The sequence below is a fragment of the Ciconia boyciana genome, chromosome 6 (assembly GCF_034638445.1).
Source record: "Ciconia boyciana chromosome 6, ASM3463844v1, whole genome shotgun sequence".
Classification (NCBI taxonomy): Eukaryota; Metazoa; Chordata; class Aves; order Ciconiiformes; family Ciconiidae; genus Ciconia; species Ciconia boyciana.
The window spans coordinates 13,193,652-13,215,419 of NC_132939.1; the positions used below are offsets into that span (position 1 = coordinate 13,193,652).

At 40.5% G+C, this 21,768-nt stretch overlaps 1 long non-coding RNA gene across 2 annotated transcripts; it reads right to left on the reverse strand.

The window, feature by feature from the left end:
• Window positions 1-9,303: 9,303 nt before the first annotated feature.
• LOC140653399 (uncharacterized) lies at window positions 9,304-15,532 on the reverse strand. Of its 2 annotated transcripts, none has more exons than XR_012043108.1 (3): window positions 14,858-15,532; window positions 11,229-11,878; window positions 9,304-9,884 (listed from the first exon to the last, which is right to left on the reverse strand). It is a non-coding gene; the product is annotated as an uncharacterized lncRNA (long non-coding RNA). The 2 variants fall into 2 exon arrangements; XR_012043109.1 differs by having other exon boundaries at window positions 9,304-9,887.
• Window positions 15,533-21,768: the final 6,236 nt, after the last annotated feature.

Sequence of the window (21,768 nt, forward strand, 5' to 3'; positions counted from 1 at the left end):
CCGCGCGCCTAACCGCCGCCCGCCCCGCCAAACCGGAGCGGCGGGCGGCGGGCGCGCTTGTAGGGAGGCCGCGCCGCCGCCCCCGCACGCTGAGGGGAGGGACGGAGAGGGGTCCGCCGCTTGGTTCCCTCTCTGTGTGAGGGCTCGGTGCTCGGCCCGCTACCTCGGGGAGCGCGTTGTGTTCGGGGCAGCCCGGGGAGCGGCGCTGGCCTGTGGAGGGGGCCTGAAGGCGACCTCGGCCTTGTGGTAGGTGCTGCTGGCTGCGGGGGGCTGGGCTGGGCTGCCCGCCTCTGCGCGCGAGGAAGGCCGGCACACGGTCCACCCTGAACTCATCGGCCGTGGTAAGATTTAGTGGAATCCGTTGTTTTATCGAAAGTCCCTCCCTTTACCACGTGCGCTTCCCGTTTTCGGTGCGACTTGGATGGCTGGTAAGGAAGGAGGGATGCGTGGAGGCATAGGTTTCCTTTAAAGGCGCTTGCTTTATAATGGGCACAGGGTGCAAACAGTTCTTAAGGATTGGGGAAAATCCAGCGTTTTGTTCTGCTAGTTTTAGCAAAAAAGGAAAAAAAAAAGGTCCCGAAGGTGTGTCAGAAATTTGTCAGAAAATCAGTATAAACACAGAGCTGTCGTTTCTGGAGGGGTTGACTCAGTCACAAAATCAGAATTGGACTGCTTAAGTTGGTCCTCTACAAGTCACTTCTGCAGGCTTTATCCTACAAGCATTTAGGCACTGAAGTAATTTCACTTACGTGAGTGGTCACGATAAAATAAGCAACGCTATTTATAAGTTAGGTGCATAGTGATTTGTAAAATGTAATTGGTAGTATACAGAGTCATTCACTGTCATGTCTTCTTTTGGGGGATGACATGCAGTGATGTACTTGAAATTTTGAGAGTTATTTTTGTGAGAGGAGTTTATTGAACAGTCAGGTAATACAATCAAGAAAAAAAGTTTCACAAACAGCCCATCCTGGAACAACTCTGAAATGAAGGCACATTAACAAAGAAACTGCATATCAAATAGAAAAGCAGAAATGCAAATACATACAGAAAATAACATAAATTAAAAGTGGTACAATTTAGAAAATTCATAAAGGACACTATCTCTTTACTAGTTAAGTTAAACAGTTTCAGGAAATGCCACATTAAAACTTGATTCCCTTTACCACCCTACTGTCCTAGTGGTCTTGCAAACGTTTCCCATACATGGAGTTAGCATGGGCCACAGGCCATTCCCAGCACATAACCTGGATGGAGCCAGCTTGGTTTTGAAGGCCATCCTCTCTCAGTTGGCCACCGTCCCAGAGAATGGCCTAAGGCAGGCTAACCAGTACCATTTCAGCTGGCAAAATCTGCACTAGTCAGGTTTATCTAGAGTGTCTTTTCATATATGAAACAGCTTAACAGACTTGCTTATAAATTTTCCAAATGAGTAACTTCTCCATGATTGTTGCTGAACTAAAAACCGGATTGCTCTGTTTCTCTTGCTACTGGTTTGCTGGTGGTTTTTTTTTTACATAGTGCTAAAAACTGTGATTTACACTACATAGCTTTTTTTTTTTTTAAATTGAAAGTATGAAAATGAGTGCCTCATTTTTAAAACTAAACGGCGAAGCAGCAATGAATGGCTGGCTTTCTAAATAAGCCCAGGAGACATACGGACCCAGAAGACCCAAGTGGCAATGTAGCACAATGTCTGGACATGATGTCATGGGATGTTCTTCTGTAAGTTGCCCAGATCTGCAGTCACACTCCAATTCTAGATGTTGCCCAAAATGTAAAAAAAGGTGAAACACTGTAGATTCAATACCATTAAAAAATGCTACAACAAAGTCTTTTTCATGCTTTTGTGTCACAGCACAGATAACAAGATCAAATCTCAATGCTCTTTGTATCAAAGGAGCAAAGCAATAATGTCTCTAATGAGAGAGAACATAGATGCTAAGCTGATCCAACAACTTATGAAACAGAATATATCTTCTCTAAAAAGAAAAATAAGTACTTCAAAGGACAAAGGGCTCATGATGTGCTGGTTATGCATAATACTCTTTGTCAGATATACAGATGCGAAATGCTGCAAAGAAAAGCACAACAGGATGTGAACCATTGTCGGCAGAGGTACTGTGGCTAGAGAAGCTTATTGCCAGAGCTGTTACTATTTGTATTAAAAAGAAAAAAAATGAGGAGGTCAAAAAAAAGTTATGCAGAAGAACGTGTAAGCAATTGTCCAGAGTCTGAGTACTCTGAAAAAGAAAACATTGTATGTCAAGGAATGTTTGCATTCACAAGGATGTTCGCATTTGCATCTTTGCTTGCCCAGAAGTAATAGCAATAGCTAACCTCACAGCAGGATTAATTGCGTAAATGATTCACAGAAAATAATAAATGCAAGATTCAGTCAAGATAGACATTTCATGTAGACTGGACACCAGCTTTAAGAAGAAACATTCATGAGGTTAAAAAATAACATCACAAATCTGAACAATTTGTTGATGGATTACATTTGCCATGGGTAGTTTAGTGTTAAAGTGGGAGATGAATTAGTAAAGATAAAAGAAAACGGACATGCTAGCAGTTTGAGTGGAGCAACCTAACATGACAACTGACATCAAAGTACGAGGGACTGGTGAGCTGTAGCATCTTGAACACTGAAATTTTGTCAGGGCTAAATAAATATACCTGCTTTTGTCAGGTACTTTCTTTGAACAGTATTAGCAGGACAAAAGAGACTTAAGTCTAGCCATCACAGCACAGCAATTGGCGAGGACTTTGGCCAAAACTGTTTAGCAAAGAAAGGAGGTGAAAAATATCCTACCAAAGCATAAAGAAATATCTTGCAAGATGCAACAGATGAGTTCATATAAAAATTTAATTTTTAAGTCAAATTTCAAATCATGAGAGTTGACATTGGAGAGAAATGTGTCCCTTAGCCAGAGAAGCCTCATCAAATTCTTGGTCTCAGAACAGAAAAAAATGTATACATGCTGCAGAGATTAGCGGCCTGATAGTGTTCTCTGTTGTGTATGAACACTTGTAGACAACCTCAGGCCCCTGTGGGAGAACTGAGCTTCTCAAATTATCTCATAAAAGGCAAATGCAGTATTGTGCAGGCCTCAAACATTGGATACAAATCAGTCGCAATTACTCCTGAAGATAAACATACTCTCATAGACTGTCTTGGGTTTAGCAGCCATGTATATTTTCCCTGGAAAGTTGGAACAATAACAAAGACAAGATTTGTCAGCTTTAATAAAGTAGTATACTCCCTTGGAGCTGACTGCAGGGCACTGCTTAGCATGTATGCCTTTCTAGGGTACCATTCTCTTTACGGTAAATGAAAAGCTAGAAGCCAAAAATTGTGTATAAAGGGAGCACAGCTATTGAAGATCTTTCTTGAGCCTTGTCAAGTTTGGGTGCTTTCACCAGAGCATTCTACAAAATTTTGCAGAAATTTTTATGCCATCTACATTATCCAAAAAAGGTAGTAACTGATAAATGCTGGTATCAGCTGTTCTGTGCCAGAACAGATTTGACAGCAGCCAGATTGACTCCAGCTATGGCAAGACAGTGTATTCCTACATCAACAGCATTCCAAATGTCAACCCAGAATCTGGAAAAAAATACTTGCATGTGAAGGTACCTACCAATCCTACAAATACAAAGGGAGTTTGGACATGGAGTGAACGGATGAATCACCAGCACCCAAAGCTATCCTGGAGCTACTTCTGCTAAATCAAAGATGGCAATAGGAAGGAAAAAGCATGTACAGAAATATTGCGCCAATATGCGAAGTTTTCAAATAACTATTTATATTAGTCTTAAAAGAAAAAGCTCAAATGAGATTCAGATATGAAGCTATAAAATGAAACTGGTGATAGTCAACAGGATTTGGTGTAAAATTGTCAAACAAAGGTCATTAATTGTTTGAGGAGTTCTCTAGTTTTGCTGGGAAAATGGTGCAGAATAAATAGACTTCTTTGCTTCAAAATGTCATAGTGGGCTATAACCCTGAGCACACATTGAAGGGATTGAGAACTGGCTAAATTACAGTTCTTGGTAAAAAGGTGATAAATGAAGAGTGATTATTTAAGGGACCGGTTCCTATTGGATTTCTACTGATACCACTGGCTGATTCTTTGCTATTTGATAATTTAAGCAGTTTTGAAATAAATGTAAAAATCTCTGCAGATCATTGTGAGGATGGCATAAGATTAGCAAAACAATCCTATATGGATGGGACAAGCTGGTAACCTGAACAAACAGAAATGCACTTTAATGCAGCCAGATGTAAAGTTATATATTTAAGAACAGAAAATGCAGGCAGGTTTCTGTAGACTGAAAGGATTGTCAGGGATACCGTGGGCGTGCAGGTTGACATGAGCTCCCAGCAGGACATTGTGGCAGAAGACGTAGTACAATCTTCAAGTTGAAAACAGAGGTCTGAAAAGGGGGAGTAGGGAAGTGATTTGTCCCTTCCTCTGGTGCTGGAGAGACAGATGCTACATTGCCAGAGAATACCTCTAGCATTTACGGTTTTCAAGTATTTACAAACTGGATTGTATAAAATAGCCACAAAAATTATTTGAGATGCAGAGTTTATTCTCTTCATCTGTGTGACAGCTATTTGAAATGTCCAAGTTAGGTTTAAGACAAAAGTTATGAGGAGTCTTGATTACTGTATGTCACTACTATAATGATGAGATAAAGCAGAGATTTAGTGGGCAGTGTAAGGGAGGTTTGTTATGGAGTCTCTGCTCTGAGGTTGGCTCTAGCTGAGAGAGCAGGATGCCATAGCATGCCCATCCTGTGGTTGCACAGCTCCCTTTAATCCCCCCCTTAGTCAGCTGGGAGTTGGCTTCACCCCCAAGGTAAACTGCACTGAAATTTTATTCAGGATGGATGTAAAGAAGCCACTAAGCTCCTTTATGTAGCCATGACCTCAATAGTCGCTCCCCCTCTGCTAAAAAAAAGCACAAGTCACCCCCACCCCCTCCAGCCAGATGGCAAGGCTTGAGCAGATGCTAAACCCCATATTCAGACAGCTTTCCCAGGGGACAGAGGCTTAAAACAAGATTCAGTCATTAGCTGGTGGAAGTGTATGCAAGTAGAACAGCACGAGTAGAAATGCTGAGATGAAGCAGCAAAGAAACATTCACTGTAATAGAGCCAGTGATATTAAGGTCCTGAGTAAATGCCAAGGAGATAGAGCTTTTATAGAGCTTTTAGACCAATGGCCTCTTAAAAAAAAAGAAAAAAAAAAAAAGCTTGAGCAGTGTGAAAATTAGAAAAAAGCTCTGATGTATAATACTTCTGAGTTCAGAAAAACTGGACTTTTAACTTCTTTAATAAACATCTCTTCAAAGGTACAAGACTCCCGCATCAATTCTTGCTTTTCACCGTTAACTCTGGGCAGCAAGCTGGGAAAAAAGAGCAATGATCTCCTCAAGAAGAAAATACTGGGTACTGAACAGCTCTTCAGTGAAGAAAGATGTAACAGGATCAAATATCTAACAGATGAAACTAGAGAATCACTGAAACAAATTCCCAGTGGCAGTAATCAGTGCTCTGTCTCTCGATGTCTTCTGACTGAGACTGGATGCCGTTCTGGAAGATATGTTTTAGTAAAAACACAAGCTGTGCTTCAGTCAAACCGACAAGATTAGGGCTTTAATAAAAATATGTGCATAAAACTTTAATTGCCAGTACTATACAGGATGTTGGACTAGATGATGTGATCATAAACTGCACGATGGTTTGGTTTTTGCTGTTTGCTTTCAAGTTAGATGTATCTGCTCCTGAAGGCTCAGTTTCCACAATGTGGAAGTCCAGCTAACCCAGCCCAGAACCTGCTTCAGGCTCTGTGCGACAGGCAGTGGAGCAAGAGTGTCTGTAGCTACAGCAGTTTTATCTCCTCCTACCTCATGCACTTTTTTTCCAGCCTGTATATTTGTATTTATATACACATCTATGCTTTTAGCTTTCCCTTATTGTGATACGGAGTCCCCTCCAGCTCTGTAACTCTACCCCTTGCCAAACTGTGCAAAAAACGTACTTCCTTTCATGCAGGAAAATGAAACAGAGGCAGTTTCAAATAAGCCTCAGTGGCACATAGACACAGACAATGAATGTTGGACACTAGAAAATGGTGAATTCTGCACGCAAAAACATTGAATTTCATGGCCCTTAGGGAAAATCCCAAACTTAGAAAGCTGCAGAATGGTGGATCCGTGACACCCTGAGAAGATAAGCAGGAGATAGTAACCGGTACTTGCGGCGCTAAGATAGCACTAACAGTTTATGCTCTTTTCACGTTTTGAAGTCAGTTGCACAACCACAGAAGTTAACAAATGCATTGAATGGAATGTGTTGTATTACTCTGAAATGAAAACTCATGCTGAATTGCTGCCAGTGAATACGTGTCCTAAGAATAATGACTGTGATCACTGTGTTGCTCTGCAAGTATGTTTTTTCTTAATGTGCATTATGGGCATGTTTTTATTTTATTTTTGCAAGAAAACAAGTATGTCCGTTCCTTACCTTTCCTTAAGTAGGACCCCAAGCTTATCTTATTTTTTATGATTGTTCCTAAAATGGACACCTGTGGATCAAATGTAACGCAGACTTGAAATTTTGAGGAAGCAAATTTATAGAAAATCTAAGTATAAGGGATGTGCATCCATGATTTATTAGTGTTCAAGTGGATGCTGATTTTTAAAACACAAGCTTTCTAATGCAGTTTTTACAGCCAAAATACAGCAATAAACTGAAATTGTTCAGAAAGAGCTGTAAAAATGTTCAAGCTGGGGAACAGGCAAAAATTTATGAAACTTCCTAAGAGTAAAAAAGTACATTTAAGCTATAACTTTAGCCATATTACTAAATATGTGTTCAAGTGAGGCTTATGCAAGCTATATGTACATTTATCAAAGTATAATATTTCTATTTCATAAGACAGAGAGTTCAAGTTAGTCCTGTTTAGAATAATTTTAGTCTTTATCATGTTTCCGTTTAAATTGATTAAATAACAGTGAGTACAGTAAAACGGGACTAGGATTTTATTATATTAAAAATTAACTCAGAATAAATTCTCAGCACTTAGGAAAAGCTTTTCATTTGCAAGGAACTACATACACGCATTAAGAATTTTAGTAATCTAGTAACATAGCATTCAGTTTATTAACTCATTCCAGTCTGTACTAGGGGAACTAGGCAGTTCCCTCCGTAACACATCTGTGTTTAGAAAGTGTGCCAGTGTGGCTCCTCGGCAGCAAACTTAATTGCCTGTGAAGCATTTCTAGGGTCCTGGCAGCCAGGGAGGCTGTGAGGCAGCCAGGGGTGGTCGAGGCCGTGATGAGGAGCCTCTGGTGTGCTCAGGGCTGCCCACGCCCTTGGCCATCGGTTCCTAGTGCTACTGTGAGGTGACACCACAAGCCAGTATGTTGGGAAGCTCGGTTTCCTTCAAGGACCTTAAATTGCCAGTAGGTATTTAGACTATGCAGTTTTGCACAGATAGTGAGCTGCATGAATGTCAGCAGTAGCAGTGAGGATGTGTATGAGAGAGAAGAAGAATGCGGAGGTAGCAAAAGGAGAAAAGAGAGGGAAAGAATATCAGAGATGGAAAAGAAGGAAGTGATATAGGAAAAGAAAGGATAAGAAAAGAGGTAGAGGTTAAAGAGATGAAGTTGATCAAGAAGTCTGTTGTGACTGTTATGCAATATATGACATCAAATGGCTGTGGTAACATTCATCCAAGGATGAGAAATCAGTAAATATGATTGACCTCTAGTGATGACCACAGTCTTAATTGCACATTTGGGGTTTATTATATATTTATTATACAAAAGAAAACATATTGTGTTTTTGCTGGCATGGTACAATATCCCTTTATCTTATTTTTCCAGCTTTTCAAATCTACCTTTCCCTCTGTCCTTTCTAAACTTGAGGAGACAGTTATGTATACTACTAAGTCAGTATAATGAATAATAGTTTATCTTTAAATAAAAGAGTAAATTGAACCTTTTAAAACTTTCCTGTTTAATTTTCATAAATAGCAAGTTCAAGATGACAGTTGTCCAATGCCAAACAGATACCCTTAAAATCCATTCCATGCCAAATTTTAAGATCAAAATTTAGGCCAGGCAATTAGGTATATTCTCTACTCCCTTTCCCATTTGATATGTAAACATTTTTTCTTCTAGAAAAGTAAAGTAAGTGGAGAGTACAGTTACCAGATTTCTGCATAATACAGGGGAAGCAGGTACATAGAAAAGAAGCCTTTTATGCAGGAAAAATGTAAAACCAGTTCTGTTCCTTTATAGCTGAAATCATCAGAACTGTGTTAAAAGCAGAGACCCCACGCAGGGCAGGTGAAGAATTGGAGCTACATGGCCAAGTGCTTTTCTTTGGGTCTGACTACAAATAAAGGAGACTGACTGTTGCTTGGTGAATTCTCTGTCTGTTTGAGAGGAAGCATAATAAAGGGACCAAAGAAGTACCCAGAGGCAGGCAGGGAGGTGCTTACAGCTGACTGGGAGAAAATCTAAGATTAAATACAGAGTTTGTGAGCAGCAAATAATCTGGAAAGTTTACTTACAAGTACTAAAATAAACATATTACCCCTTTCTGTTGGATTCCTGCTGCACTAAGTGAAGCACAACTTTTGATACATTTTTTTTAAATAAATAGGATTTCATAAAAGTACCTTACTTCTTCACCAAATTACTTTTATATTAGAAATAGCTCTATAGATCATAAGCCTTAGATAGCTGCTTATGTTAAACGAGTCAATAACAACAAAATTATGGTTGAAAAGTGTGATGTGTATTTCCTAGATAGAACAAAGATAAACATGATAATTTGAGGGTATTAAAAATACTTTTTTCGTTATAAGACTGAATGCTTTTAATTTCCTTCTTTTACTTACATTTTAGATGTTATCTGATCAGCACTTTTATTAGGTGACTCATAAGTGTTTATTCTTTGTAAGTCTTTGCAATTGAGTATTGCTGTCCAAATGGGATGAATATGTTTTCTATTGGGTTATATCGCTTTAAATACTAGTATTTTCTTATTTAACAAAAGTGGTTATAATGCTGAGGAGGGGTAAACATAGGACCCATTCTGACCTGTATGTAAATTGCTAAAGAAATACAGATATTAAAACAAGCGATGAAATTTATATTATTCAACTTCATACTCTACCTGTGGGCACACGTATGTGTTTGCTGATGACTGTTGGTGCACCACTAACTGTTCATGTGGAATAATAGGTGGTGAGCTGGGGTGTGCATGTGCTACAGCTGGGTATCTGCCTGTGACATACAAACACATAGGACATATAGCTTTATCTTAGCTTCTGCATGAGCAGCAGCCCAGATATATTAGCATTATCTTCGACTGAGGCTAGCTGAGTTAGTACAGAGCTGGCCCAGAAATTCATACTCCTGTGGCTTCTGGGCTCTTGGTAGCCAACAGCTAGATTAAAATTAGGGCAGTTAGCGTGGCCTGTGGGACAAACACACCTCATGATTGCTGCATGCTAATTCCAGTAGCTGCAACAGCAAGGCAGCGAATGTGTGTGGAAACACGAGAACCGTATTGCCAATGCCCATGTCTTTGGCTGATCAAGACTCTGAGTCTTTTCCATGTGTTTTGTGAAGTAACAAAGTGGAAAACACCTCTCATTTCACCTTTTGAAGGCACGTGAACGATGCATGCAGGGCAACATCGTGTTCTCAGGATAACAAAGAGCTGTGTCAGCTTCCTCCCTGGGTGCTCCTCATACACCTTGGTTCCTGCTTGCGAGCTTTCTGCTGTTCTATTCCTGGCCTTTCCCAAGCAGGACTCCTTGCTTCAGAATGTGAAATGAATTTTCACTCATGTTTCTGCTAGGTTGACAAGATAAAATAATGAATTGCTACAGCTAAATCAAGCTGAAAGTGTATTAAAGTATTTGCATGAAATTGTATCACCAGTACAGCAAGTAATTCCACATAAAAAAGCAAACATGCCGGTTCAGCTACAATAAGGATTTCTACAGAATAATGGCATACCAGCTTTTTTTAGTTCTTATAAAACCACTTAGCAGTCTTCCTGTGGATTCCTTTTATTTTCTCTGTAGTAGCCTTGCTTATTCAGAAATTATTACATCATATTAATTAATGTCTTACACAAGCATCTGACATTTATTTTCTGCAGTCATTGGCTTTAGCCTATTTTGTTGCAGAAAGCGGGCCAAAAAGCCGATCCTGTAGTCTGTCCACAGGCAAAAAGGAACTAGTATTGTGTGCAGTAGAAAAAGTGTGTGAATTTCCTTATCACAAATATTTGTAGATCTGGATTTCTGCATTCAGCCAAGCTATTCAACAGGAAACTTGTCTAGGACTGGGTGCGTTATGTTCAAGATTCTTGAAATGAAGAGGTTTCCTCCACAGAACTGCCTTTGGTGAAAACAGTCTATACTTACCAGACCACCCCCATTTAATCTCTAATCCTGATTAACAACTGACTCTGTGATGCTCATTTATTACAATAGTAAGTGCTATCAGTCATATTATAGCTTTTTCAATTAATTTAATAATTTCCCATAGGAATACACATACAGCAATTAATTTCTCAGAATGTTGGCAGCTTTTCTAAAATGTTTCAGTTAAACACATTCTAACCCCTTCGATGTTGCTCTGGATTTTAATTATTTTCCATTGCAGAATACTTGTTTAATAGTGACCTGAATATATTTCTTAAAAACTAACTGTGTGTGGTTGCGTACAGCAAGGTTGAAAGGTTTGTTCCTTGTGGATTGGTTATCGGCCCACTCATTATGAATGGCTAGTTTCTGGAAGAACTTAGACCTTAGAGGCCAGATCAGGAGAAATACTGGGCACTCTCACTGCAGACATTTTGTATCTCACAGAAAAAGCAAAACAGAAGAAAATACGGCATGACATTTGCACATATTCTGATTAGACCATGCATTCTTGAATTGTGAAACACATCGTAACAGGAAAAAAAATCATACTATTAACTTTTCCCCTCCTCATCTCAAATGCAATTCATGCAATTTATCTGAAGGTTGCAGGGACTCCTTACAATATGGGAAATATTTAGAAGTCCTAAAGTTTTTCACTGGAAGTTTTGCTTGTTTTGGAAAAAGTAATACTGGGTTTTCCTACTTTTCCTTTTTTCTTATCCTTCTTTCTTCTACAATCTGTTTTACACTCCCGTATTACCTGAACACACTTCTCCATCTTCCTTCCCCCATCAGAATTGTTGTTCCACATTTTCTTCCTGAATCATGTGTGTAACCATTATGTCATTTTTTTCCAAATCTTTGTCCATCTGGTCTCCACTTCCAAAGATCCCTGATTTTTCCTCTCTTCCTCCTCTAAAATAGAAGAAATTTTCAGTTGTCGTGGTTTCACCCCAGCCAGCAACTAAGCCCCACACAGCTGCTTGTTTACTCTCCCCTGGTGGGATGGGGGAGAGAATCAGAAGGGTAAAAGTGAGAAAACTCATGCATTGAGATAAAGACAGTTTAATAGGTAAAGCAAAAGCCGTGCACGCAAGCAAAGCAAAACAAGGAATTCATTCACTCCTTCCCATGGGCAGGCAGGTGTTCAGCCATCTCCAGGAAAGCAAGGCTCCATCACGCGTAACAGTGACTTGGGAAGACAAACACCATCACTCCGAAGGTCCCCCCCTTCCTTCTTCTTCCCCAGCTTTATATGCTGAGCATGACGTCATATGGTACGGAGTATCCCTTTGGTCAGTTGGGGTCAGCTGTCCCAGCTGTGTCCCCTCCCAGCTTCTTGTGCACCCCCAGGCTACTCGCTGGTGGGGTGGGGTGAGGAGCAGAAAAGGCCTTGACTCTGTGTAAGCCCTGCTCAGCAATAACAAAAACATCCCTGTGTTACCAACACTGTTTCCAGCACAAATCCAAAACAAAGCCCCATACTAGCTACTGTGAAGAACATTAACTCTATCCCAGGCAAAACCAGCATATCAATCAAAGTAGAAACTCTGACCTCTCTCTTCAGGTCTTCTGAGACCCTTGAGCAACACCTGGAAATAAAGCAAATTATCAACAACCTGTAGTCTTTTGCTGCTGGCCACCAGCCAGTGGTTCATTGATGACTGTAAATAACTGCTGTTCAGGCTATTTAAATCTGAAAATTATTAATTCTGAAAAGTAAGGTGCATTTAATTTTTAAAATCTTCATTCAGGTTTCCAGTGCGAACTGGGAAAAACTGCAGAAATAAACTTTCAGCTACCTGACCATACCATTCTGCAGTATTTCCGTACAGCAGGTGCTTCCTGACAGACTCTGAGATCACCCGCTGTCTCTCCTGAGCAGGGGCACTGCCTCTAGTTTCAAGCCATTTTTGATCACTCTATATGTTGTCCATCAATGCTGTGAGAAATGGCCTGTTGTGAGCAGGAGAAAAAGCCTCTGTATTTGTATGACTGTGTGATGAACTACGTATTTATCCCTTCTTATCCCACACATGTACACGCTTACTTTCCCGCTTAATGTCTGTGCAATGATCCTCTTCAGCAATGAAAACAACTATTTCTCAGAGCATGAGCAGTGAATGGCTTTGATCATCCAACCTCCTACGATTTGTGGGTACATTGGTGATGAGAATAGATCCAGAGGCAACACTAAAGCAGCAGAACTTCAAGCTGATGATTTCATGAGGGTTGCAGGAAGGATGAGTAAACTAGTGCCCCTGTCACTCCTAGCACTACCCAGTATGGTGTCTAGGGCCTTGTGTCACATAAAACAGGCTGCTTCTGCCATCAGACCAGAACCGTGTTCCCCCTGTGTGATGTAACATTGTTTACCAAGTTATGTAGGTAAGAGAGAAATGTATTCCTGGAACATAAAACCCTAGGCACACAGTGTTGTATGACACAGTGCTACATTGAGACATTCTGAGCCTGAATTTCAGAGAAGCTGAGGTCAGAAGTCAGATAGCATTTCTGAAAAGCTCTGTCTTTATAATTTCTCCTTTGCCAGGCATGCTTACCATAAGCTGGGTCACATTGCTTAAGGTCATTCTGTCATTTAAGTAATTAATGAGAAGACATGCAAATCCTTCCTAACACTGAAGCAAGTGTTAATTTTATGCTTTATTGGTCTGTTTTTCAACACTATGTGCCAGTACTGCTGATTTGCTCCTCCTTTTCCAAGCCAAATGCATTTACCGCTTAACACCAAGGGATGATTAAAACTGCACTCAGAGCGCAACATGGAAGATGATCACTGATAATTTAACCATTAGACTCTGCAATACCGTTAGGCAATTGGCTGTTGACATACCCTTTCTGCTGGTAACCCAGTTCAGGTAATCAAGTGGCGTGTTATGTAAAGACCACATTCCAAGAGAGCTGTAGAATAAATGAGGAAGCTGAACTCGTTTCTGTTCAGATCTCAACAGTTTCTCATTTTTTATCTTTCACAGTGTTTACTCTCTGCTTTGTATCTTACTAGTTTCAATTATTTTTTATAAACACATTTTCTCCTCTAGCTTGTTTCTTAGCAGTAGGGGACAGAGCTAGCACCTCAATTCAGGGCAAATTAAAATAAAAGGAAGCTTTCTTTATGATAGTGTAACCTGCTTAGCCTACTTACAGTGAGAATGCAAAATGCAGAAAGGAAATGTCAATAGACAGTTACAGTGATCTGATACCTTGTCTACTTTTTAAGAACCTGGCAGCAAAAGGAGATCAGTCAGGTCTTGGTGAGTTCCAGCGGGTGGTTCCACTTGGGTCTTTGTGAGGACAGTGGAAAAAGCAGCTTGAAATTGCACTGATTGCACCTGATTGCACTCTGCAGCATTAATTTCTGTCATTACTCCAGCAGATTAGACACTGTCAAAGCTACACACCCCAGTATGTGTTCAATACTGGGAGGTGGCCTGAAGCTGGCTGTCCAGACCAATGATCTTTGTGAGTTACCTTCACATGAGCCCCAAGCTTTCCAGATAAGGCATGTTATGGGCCCACATGGCTGGACAGTGCAATGTGGTTACATCAGGAACAGTGACATGGCCCACAAAAAGGTGAGAGGAAATGCTGGGGTTGAGACTGGACAGAATGAGCCTCAGACACAGGCTGTTTAAACGGGCACTGGAAATCTCCACTTCTGACTAGTTTTTTCTGCCAGTATACCATTCCCAGTGTTACTTTCAAACAGCTTTGTGGCCATACAGTGAGGCAGTTCAGGAACTAGTCCAACAAATAATAAACCAGCAAGAAGAAACGCAGAGCATTATTCAGTGAGATCTAAGGTCCCTGCTCAGGTTCACTGTTCACCCCCTCCCTCTTGAATTTGTGTGCCCAAGAACAAGAATCAAAAGACAGAAACTTCTGCCAACACCCCTATATATATCCTAAGCCTCAGTTTAACTGAGCTGAAACTCCAATTCCACATTTGTAGAGGCAGGATCTGTAAAAACAGTCTGGAAAGTATGTAATGGCATCTAAAGAGAAATTTAAATGGGTCTTTGATCAGATTAAAGATAGTGGTTTTATCAGCATGGAATAACTTAGATTTGGGAACTTTTGCCGTGCAGACAGGTATGTCAAACTACCTTATTGCTATAAATTAGAAGGAATCTTTGAAGGAACATACTCCTCCTTAGAAGGAATATATGAATTTTCAGCTATGTTAGCATAAACTCAGCTGCAGACAGGGTATAAATTTGATCATTACATTTAATCCTAACCTAGTATTAAATATGAATCATGACTAATGGGTGTATCCCAGAATAAGGGCATATACATTCTCTACCCAGAAATTTACAAATGAGATAGTTATCACAAGTAATAAATGCCAGATTGTAAATACCTCACCTGCGGACAAGCGCTGCATGGCTGAAGTCTTGCGCAGCTGTTTTTGAGTCAAGCAAGGACTCTCCTTGCAGCTCTGCATACTCACTCTCCTCTTGCGCTGCCTCCCTTCTTTTATCTGTCTGCGATCTGGACTGCTGCTCGTGTTGGCTTCCCCCTACAGCTCTGTGCTTCATTAGGTGTGGCTTGTGCTGTGCTTCACAGGTGCCTGCAGAGAGCTTTGAAGAAAGAGACACTGTGCAAGAATAAGGTGCCAGGAAGATTTTCTTGCTTTGGAAATATTTTTACTTCCCTTGCTACCTATCTTAAAGAGCTGACATTGGCTGAACTCTTTAACATATTTTCTGCCTGAGCCAGTTCCCAGAACTTGGATGCTGTAGGCTAGACTAAGAGTTGGTATGAGGTAATCAACAGAGTGAGGTGGAGTTGTTCAGCCCTCTTCCTGTTACAAACAGTAAATTATTCATTTCTGTCAGGAGGACACTTGAGATTCCCTGGACTGTGATGAGAACTCCCTCTTTTCCTGGTATTTTTAATACGAGCTTTGACTTTTTAGAGAAAGTGCTTTCTGAGTCAGGGGGAAAACAAAAAAGAATCAGAAGGCCGGCCTCTGAAGGTTGGTACTACATTTCAGGAACCTGACGGAGCTTTCATGACCCTTAGTTGGGATGGCATAAGCTTATTACAGGGTGTGATTCACTCTTAATTTGCAGCAAGACAAAATAACCTTTAATTCCTGTCGTCTTGCATTCAAAAATAGGATATGAGCAGACTAACCAGAAAAGTTTCTTTCCCAATTTCATGCACACCATTGGCACATGCAGTAGAAAAAAAAAATGTAGCTGGCTATTTAAGGTGATCTGTGAACTATTAATTAGAAACAAGAGATGCATCAGAACTGAGAATCTGGCTTTTATTTTTACCTTTTGGGATAGAAACATCATAGCTGTCTATTTTACTGTGTTTCTAATTAATTAAGCAGTAATTAAAATAGGTACACTATTAAAAATGTGCATTTTGTACATTTGCACATAAATGCGTACAGTGTGTTGCATGTACATAAAATGGACAATAGGAGTTCAGAAACATACCTTATATAAAAAAAATACCAGGAGATAAATGAATCTGAACATTTATGATTCCTGAGTTCAGATTCAACTCATTTTAATGCTTACAAGTTTTGCTCTCACTTGCTCTTTAATTAATTTTTCAGCTTCTGTCCTTGAGCACTGACTTTTATAAATAAAAGCTTTCATTAACTCTCCTTCTGGCTCCAAGATATTTCTAATCCTTCATTCACACCAACAGAGCTATGCAGCTACAAATATGTGCTTATTTCTATTTATCTCACTTGTTGGTGACATTTTTCTGTTCATTTTAATCAGTGCATTCCATCCTAACTTGTCTTCTGTGCAGATGCTTATTCACCAGTTACATCCTCAACCTCTTTATCACAACTAATGAAACTATGAGCTCATCAAAACACACAAACCCCATTCCTTGCAAAGGACATAGATTTATTTGGTTTAAATTAGAATTTGGATAGAAAGATGATAAAATAAATGTTAGAGCTTTAATTTCTGACAGGTATTGCTTCATTCACACAGTACTCAAGTATTTTTAATTGTATTCCAGCAAAACCATACTTAGGAGAACTGAGGAGAAGTGGACTCTTTCAAAAATTCTTAACTCCGCTAAAGCTTGTTTATATATGCATTGCATCCATATAGCTAAATTAATTTAGATGTGCTTTAATTATGTTAATGCCAACTTCTTGGAACAATGTCCATATACCAGACTGATAGTATCTTTAAATAAATTCACTGAAGTTGGTAAAAAAAAAAACAACCAAAAGTAAAAAAATCACTAAGGCCACGTGTACTTTGGATTAGTTTACCAGTTACATCAGTGTAGTTGTGTATTTGATTTTGTTGTCTTGATTTCCTTCCCAAGTGATATAAATGAAGCTGAGGAAAGACCTCCTCTAATAGAACAAAAACATCTGCACAACTTGGAGAATGACAATGGTGTAACTCCACTGGTTAACACTTACACCGCAGATACAGGTTTCATAGGACTGTAAATCTTTTTTTAAGGCAAAGGTGGAATAAAAAAAGGCATCTGCCACAGAATACAAATTCCTTCGTTGATTAAAAATGGATCTGCTAGTATAATATTGTTCAAAACTTTTGAACAGGCAACCTTACTCCAGCAGACTCCTAGGTATTGTGTTTATGTACTGCTATACTACGGACCTCTTGTAGTTACCTCAGAATGACTGTATTAGACTCTTCTTTGCCAGCTTCTTTCCACATCTGTGCTCCAAGAGCAAGGCCTCTGGCTACCGTCCTTTCTGAACTGGTTCAAGCAATGTACTTTCTCTTTCATTGGGATTACTGTTGTATTTGGGAAGTCACTGTCACCTCTGCATGCAACACCCAGCACCCATGCTGAGAGACAGCTTGGCACCATCACTGAGCCGTGACAGACTCAAAACCAACCAGAGATGATATGCTGAGTGCTCATAAACTTCAGGCTTTGCCCACCCCAATCCTAACCAGGCCAGGGAGGAAGAATCTGGAAAAAAGCACCTATGCAAAGTCCTTTTCAAGAAACATAAGGAATGACGTGACCCATCATGCCATCTCTGCACACATTTCTGCTGGAACAGTTCAGCCCTCTGCGATGGCTTACGAAGGGGCACAGGCAATAGCAGGCACTCTGAACCTGATAGGTTGTCCAGCTAAATGTTACAGCTGGGCCTTCCATCGCTTTCCTGGGAATGGTCTCAGGCAGGGAAGTGAGCTCTGGTGTCATCTGCCTTTCAGCTTGTTACAACTTCTTCTTGTAAGCTACTGCCTCTCTGAGATGCCAGCAAAGTAGCTCCCTGTTCTGTGTAAAGCAAAATCAGCTGCTTTATTCTAAAGTTTGAACTGTTATTTGGAACAGAGTAATTTCTTGCCATATTTATACATAATAAAAATGTTAAAACAATGCAGTTTTCTTTGTGGTGGTCAGAAAGAAGACAATAATGGGGGAAAGCAGGAGAAAAGGGTTCTAAATCTGCACTTCTCCTCCTCAAGAAATTATACATATGATTTACTAATTGATTAATGCTCCCATTTTTGATAATTTTCACCCAGAAGCTCTCCGGAGTAGGATCACTCTGTCTCTCTCTTCCTCCTTCCTCTTGCTGACAATTAGTGTGACTCAGTCTACAAAGCACTGGCAGTGTCAATGACTCAGCCATGTGACATGTGCTCTATCAGTCCATCTAAGCGTGATTTAAAAAAAAAACAAGTACAAGTTTTTGTGCTGTGGGAAGAGAGTTCTTTCAATTTGATAAAAATAAAACATTCCATCCAACCACCCACAGAAGGAAGTGACTTCATATAGCTGACCACTTAGCTGCCGCCCTAGTAATTGTCAATATATTTTGTTTCTTTCCAGCAGGTCAAAAAAGCATTTTTCCTTTTAGTTCACATATAATTTGAAAGAACTCATATTCTGAGTGTAAGGTATATTTTCCAAAAAGCAATTCATATAAAGCTTGTGGGTTCTTGCCTCATTCAGTCTGTAGCCTCTAAGTACAGAGAGTGCTGCTCCCACTAGTAAAGCCACTGAGCAAACTCCAGCTGGAGACCAGAGCACTTCCATCATTCTTTCTCTGCTGAATGAAGTATAGTGCAGCATATGTTCCGTATTAGGAGGGGATTAGAAAGAAGCTCCAAACACAGAGGAGATTTTATGTTGTTTATGAAGTTGTATGTTATGTATAGGGGATACTTTATACATGAAGAGAGTAAATCTATTTTCAGTCCACAGCTATCTTTCTCAGTACTCTGTGGAGTGAAGCAGTTTCTGGCAGTACTGATCTCAACCACGTGTCAAAAGTTTCCTTGATCACTCACCAAAGTTCCAGTTACCAAAACTCTTTCTCCTCTGAACACATAAGGGATGTGGCTTATGGTGGTATTTTTCATTCTTTGCTTTCTTTCCAGTAAACAAATCTAATTTAATATTTTAAATAGAGGTTCTGAGTTATTTTATTTACAAAGTGAGTCCTAAGGAACATTCCCCAGACATGTCCCTTTTTTTTCGTGAGTGAATGCAGAGGTTCTGCTGATATTTGTTAGGTGGGGATGTCTCTGGAGGTGACTATTTAAATTGTCAGCAGATACCAAACACTGCTGACAGTTTCAAAGTTTAGTAAAATAGCCAACACATTCACAACAGCAGTATCCCCCCCAAGGGGAACCAAGAACAGCATAGAACAGGCAGTCTAAGAGTCTTCTGATAATCTAGTCTAACAAATATCACTTATGCAGTGTATTTCAACTTCAAAGTGATCTAGTTAATGAATCCTTAAATTTCACTCTGGCAGCAATTCAGAAAGCTGGAGCTCCATAACACTGAGTTGATGAGAGTTATCTTCTCTATTTTTAATAGACATATACTAACACTGGGAGCTTACTGCAGTATCAGTGTCCAGGGAACCATCTGCAGGCCATGCGCTTGTACTAAATAGAAGGGGAAACATGGAGCAAATTTGTATTGCTGTAATTGTTTGTTGTATGTCTTACAGTGGTCTCTTGGACAGCAGGAACTGTAGAGAATTTAGCAAGAGTCAGATGTTAGCCTAACCTGTGTTGTCAGGTTACCTGCATTTGGGTAACACAGAGGGGCTACACAATACAAAGCAGGTTAATTAAAGTCAGACATCCACTGATGCAGGCTCTGCCTGATTCCTTGGCTCTGAGTGATTACTGAACAACAAACATGCCAAACTGGGATTCATGCCCCACTGTACAAACCACTACACCCAAATAAGAGATAGCCCTTGCTGCATTTAGAATCTACTCTACAGCTTTTAAATTGTGGTATGTATTTTATTTACATCTTTATGTGCTTTTTCTCCTCTGTTTCAGGATGACTTGGTAAACATTTTTCTGCATAATAATCTGATTTACAATTTTACTTCCAACCTTCTTCAGTTTAGTATCTGTTTGATGTTTTGTCACAAGTTATCCAGACAAGAAAGAAGTCCCAGTGTTTGAATCATTTTACCTGGAGTACCAGGAACAATGGGATAATCAAAGAGAGATGACAAATGTGATGTGCATTTACAATAGGGGGAAAAATGCTATCTGCTACGGTGTCAGCAATTCCCATCTTGCTAGTATGTACAATTTTCTAGTGAAAGGGTTTGAAAAAACAAAGGATTCTGTCATCTGGCACCAATGCCCAGAGCAACAAGTTCATAGACCTGACTGGCTCCTCTGGGCACTAGCATTTCTAAAATATCAATTAAAAGTATCAAAATAGTGAATTACATGATTTAATGAAATAATTTTAAATAATTTGATTCTCATTTTACTCATTAATTAATTAGTAAATTAAAGCTTCATGTGGAATCTGCTCATGAATTGAAGCTTTATTTGGAATCTGATCACAATTTATAGTTTGGATTATTTCCTCCCACTGGATTTGGCAGGGGCTGTAGTTGTGTAATAGCATATTAGATTATTTAGATCTTAAATGAATCATCAACTTCCTGTAGACACTTACACTGTAACACAAGTGTTTTTTGTACAGTGTAGCAATAAAGCAATGCTTTTCAGAGGTCTGCTGTGTGCTGAACTGCATCTTCCTCGCTGCTTTATAAAGATCTATGATCTCAGGAAATACAATCTGTAAAATTCTACTGCTATAAAATTACTTATCTGTTGTATCCTGTACAAGCAATTTTAAAAGATATGTTTAGTCACGGTATAAAGTTAGTTGCAGGCAGAGTATTCCGATAAATGAGGCTGAAGTTAAATCTTAGAACAGTGTCGAGCTCTTTCATGAGAGCTTCCTTTCTAGAAAAAGACCCTGAAGAAGGGCTAGATATTCGTAAGAAGATACAGCTGGAAAAGGGAAGAGAGGGTGACACACTATCTCCCTCAGCCAACAAGTCTGCCCAGAAGCTTATGCAATGTGTGTTGTCTGCACAGCTTCAGAGCATTCTCTCTGGAGAACACTTACTGTAACACTTCTTGTTGGCGGGAAGAGTTGAAAGGTTAAGAGATGTCCTATTGCCAAAAGATTGTATGAGGAAATAGGTGCTTCGAGGTCAGATTCGGCCTGAATGCCAAGGAATCTGTGAACATTGGGACATGACGCTCTAGCTTTTCTGAGGGATTTCAAACCTCCTTACTGACAGGAACAGACATGAAGAAAATCCCGAGACAGCTAGAGGAGTTTTCTTTCTTCCCGGGAAAGAGCAATCCGGCTCATTTGAAACAGCGCACTGAAGCTTTCTTCTCGAAAGAGAGGAACAAACCGTCTCGAAAACCTAACTGTAAAAACCAAATCAGGTTTCCCCTTTTCCTCAAAGCCCACTACTGTTCCAGCGCCCCGGTGAGCCCCGCCCCGCCCCAGAGCCGCCCGGGCACCGCCAGAGCCGCCGCCGCCGCGGCGGGGCGCTAGTGAGGCCCCACCGTCCCAACCGGCGGCCGAGGGGCTCTCGCTGCTCTGTCTCCCAGGGAAGCTCCCACCCCCGTTCACAGAGGCAAAGCCGCTCCCACGCCTCACGCCGTTACCGAGGTAAAACGAGCCCGCAGACAGGTTTTACCCTGCTTCCCGCAGGCACGATCGGCCTTTATTTCCAGCCGGGCCGGGGCGCCGCCACCCCGCCGCGCTGAAGGGACACCCCGCACCGTATTTACCCCTACTGAGCGCACACCCGTTTACCATATATACCCATATGGGCGTTCCCAGAAAGGAGGCGTTACCGTATTTACCATCACTAACCCACCGCCGTATTTCACGATGTGAAGCCCAACACGTGCTCCCGTATATCACGGCGCAGAAGCGCAAACCGTAATAACCCTCATACAAGCGGCACACCGCAGCAGCGCATGCGCTGTGCG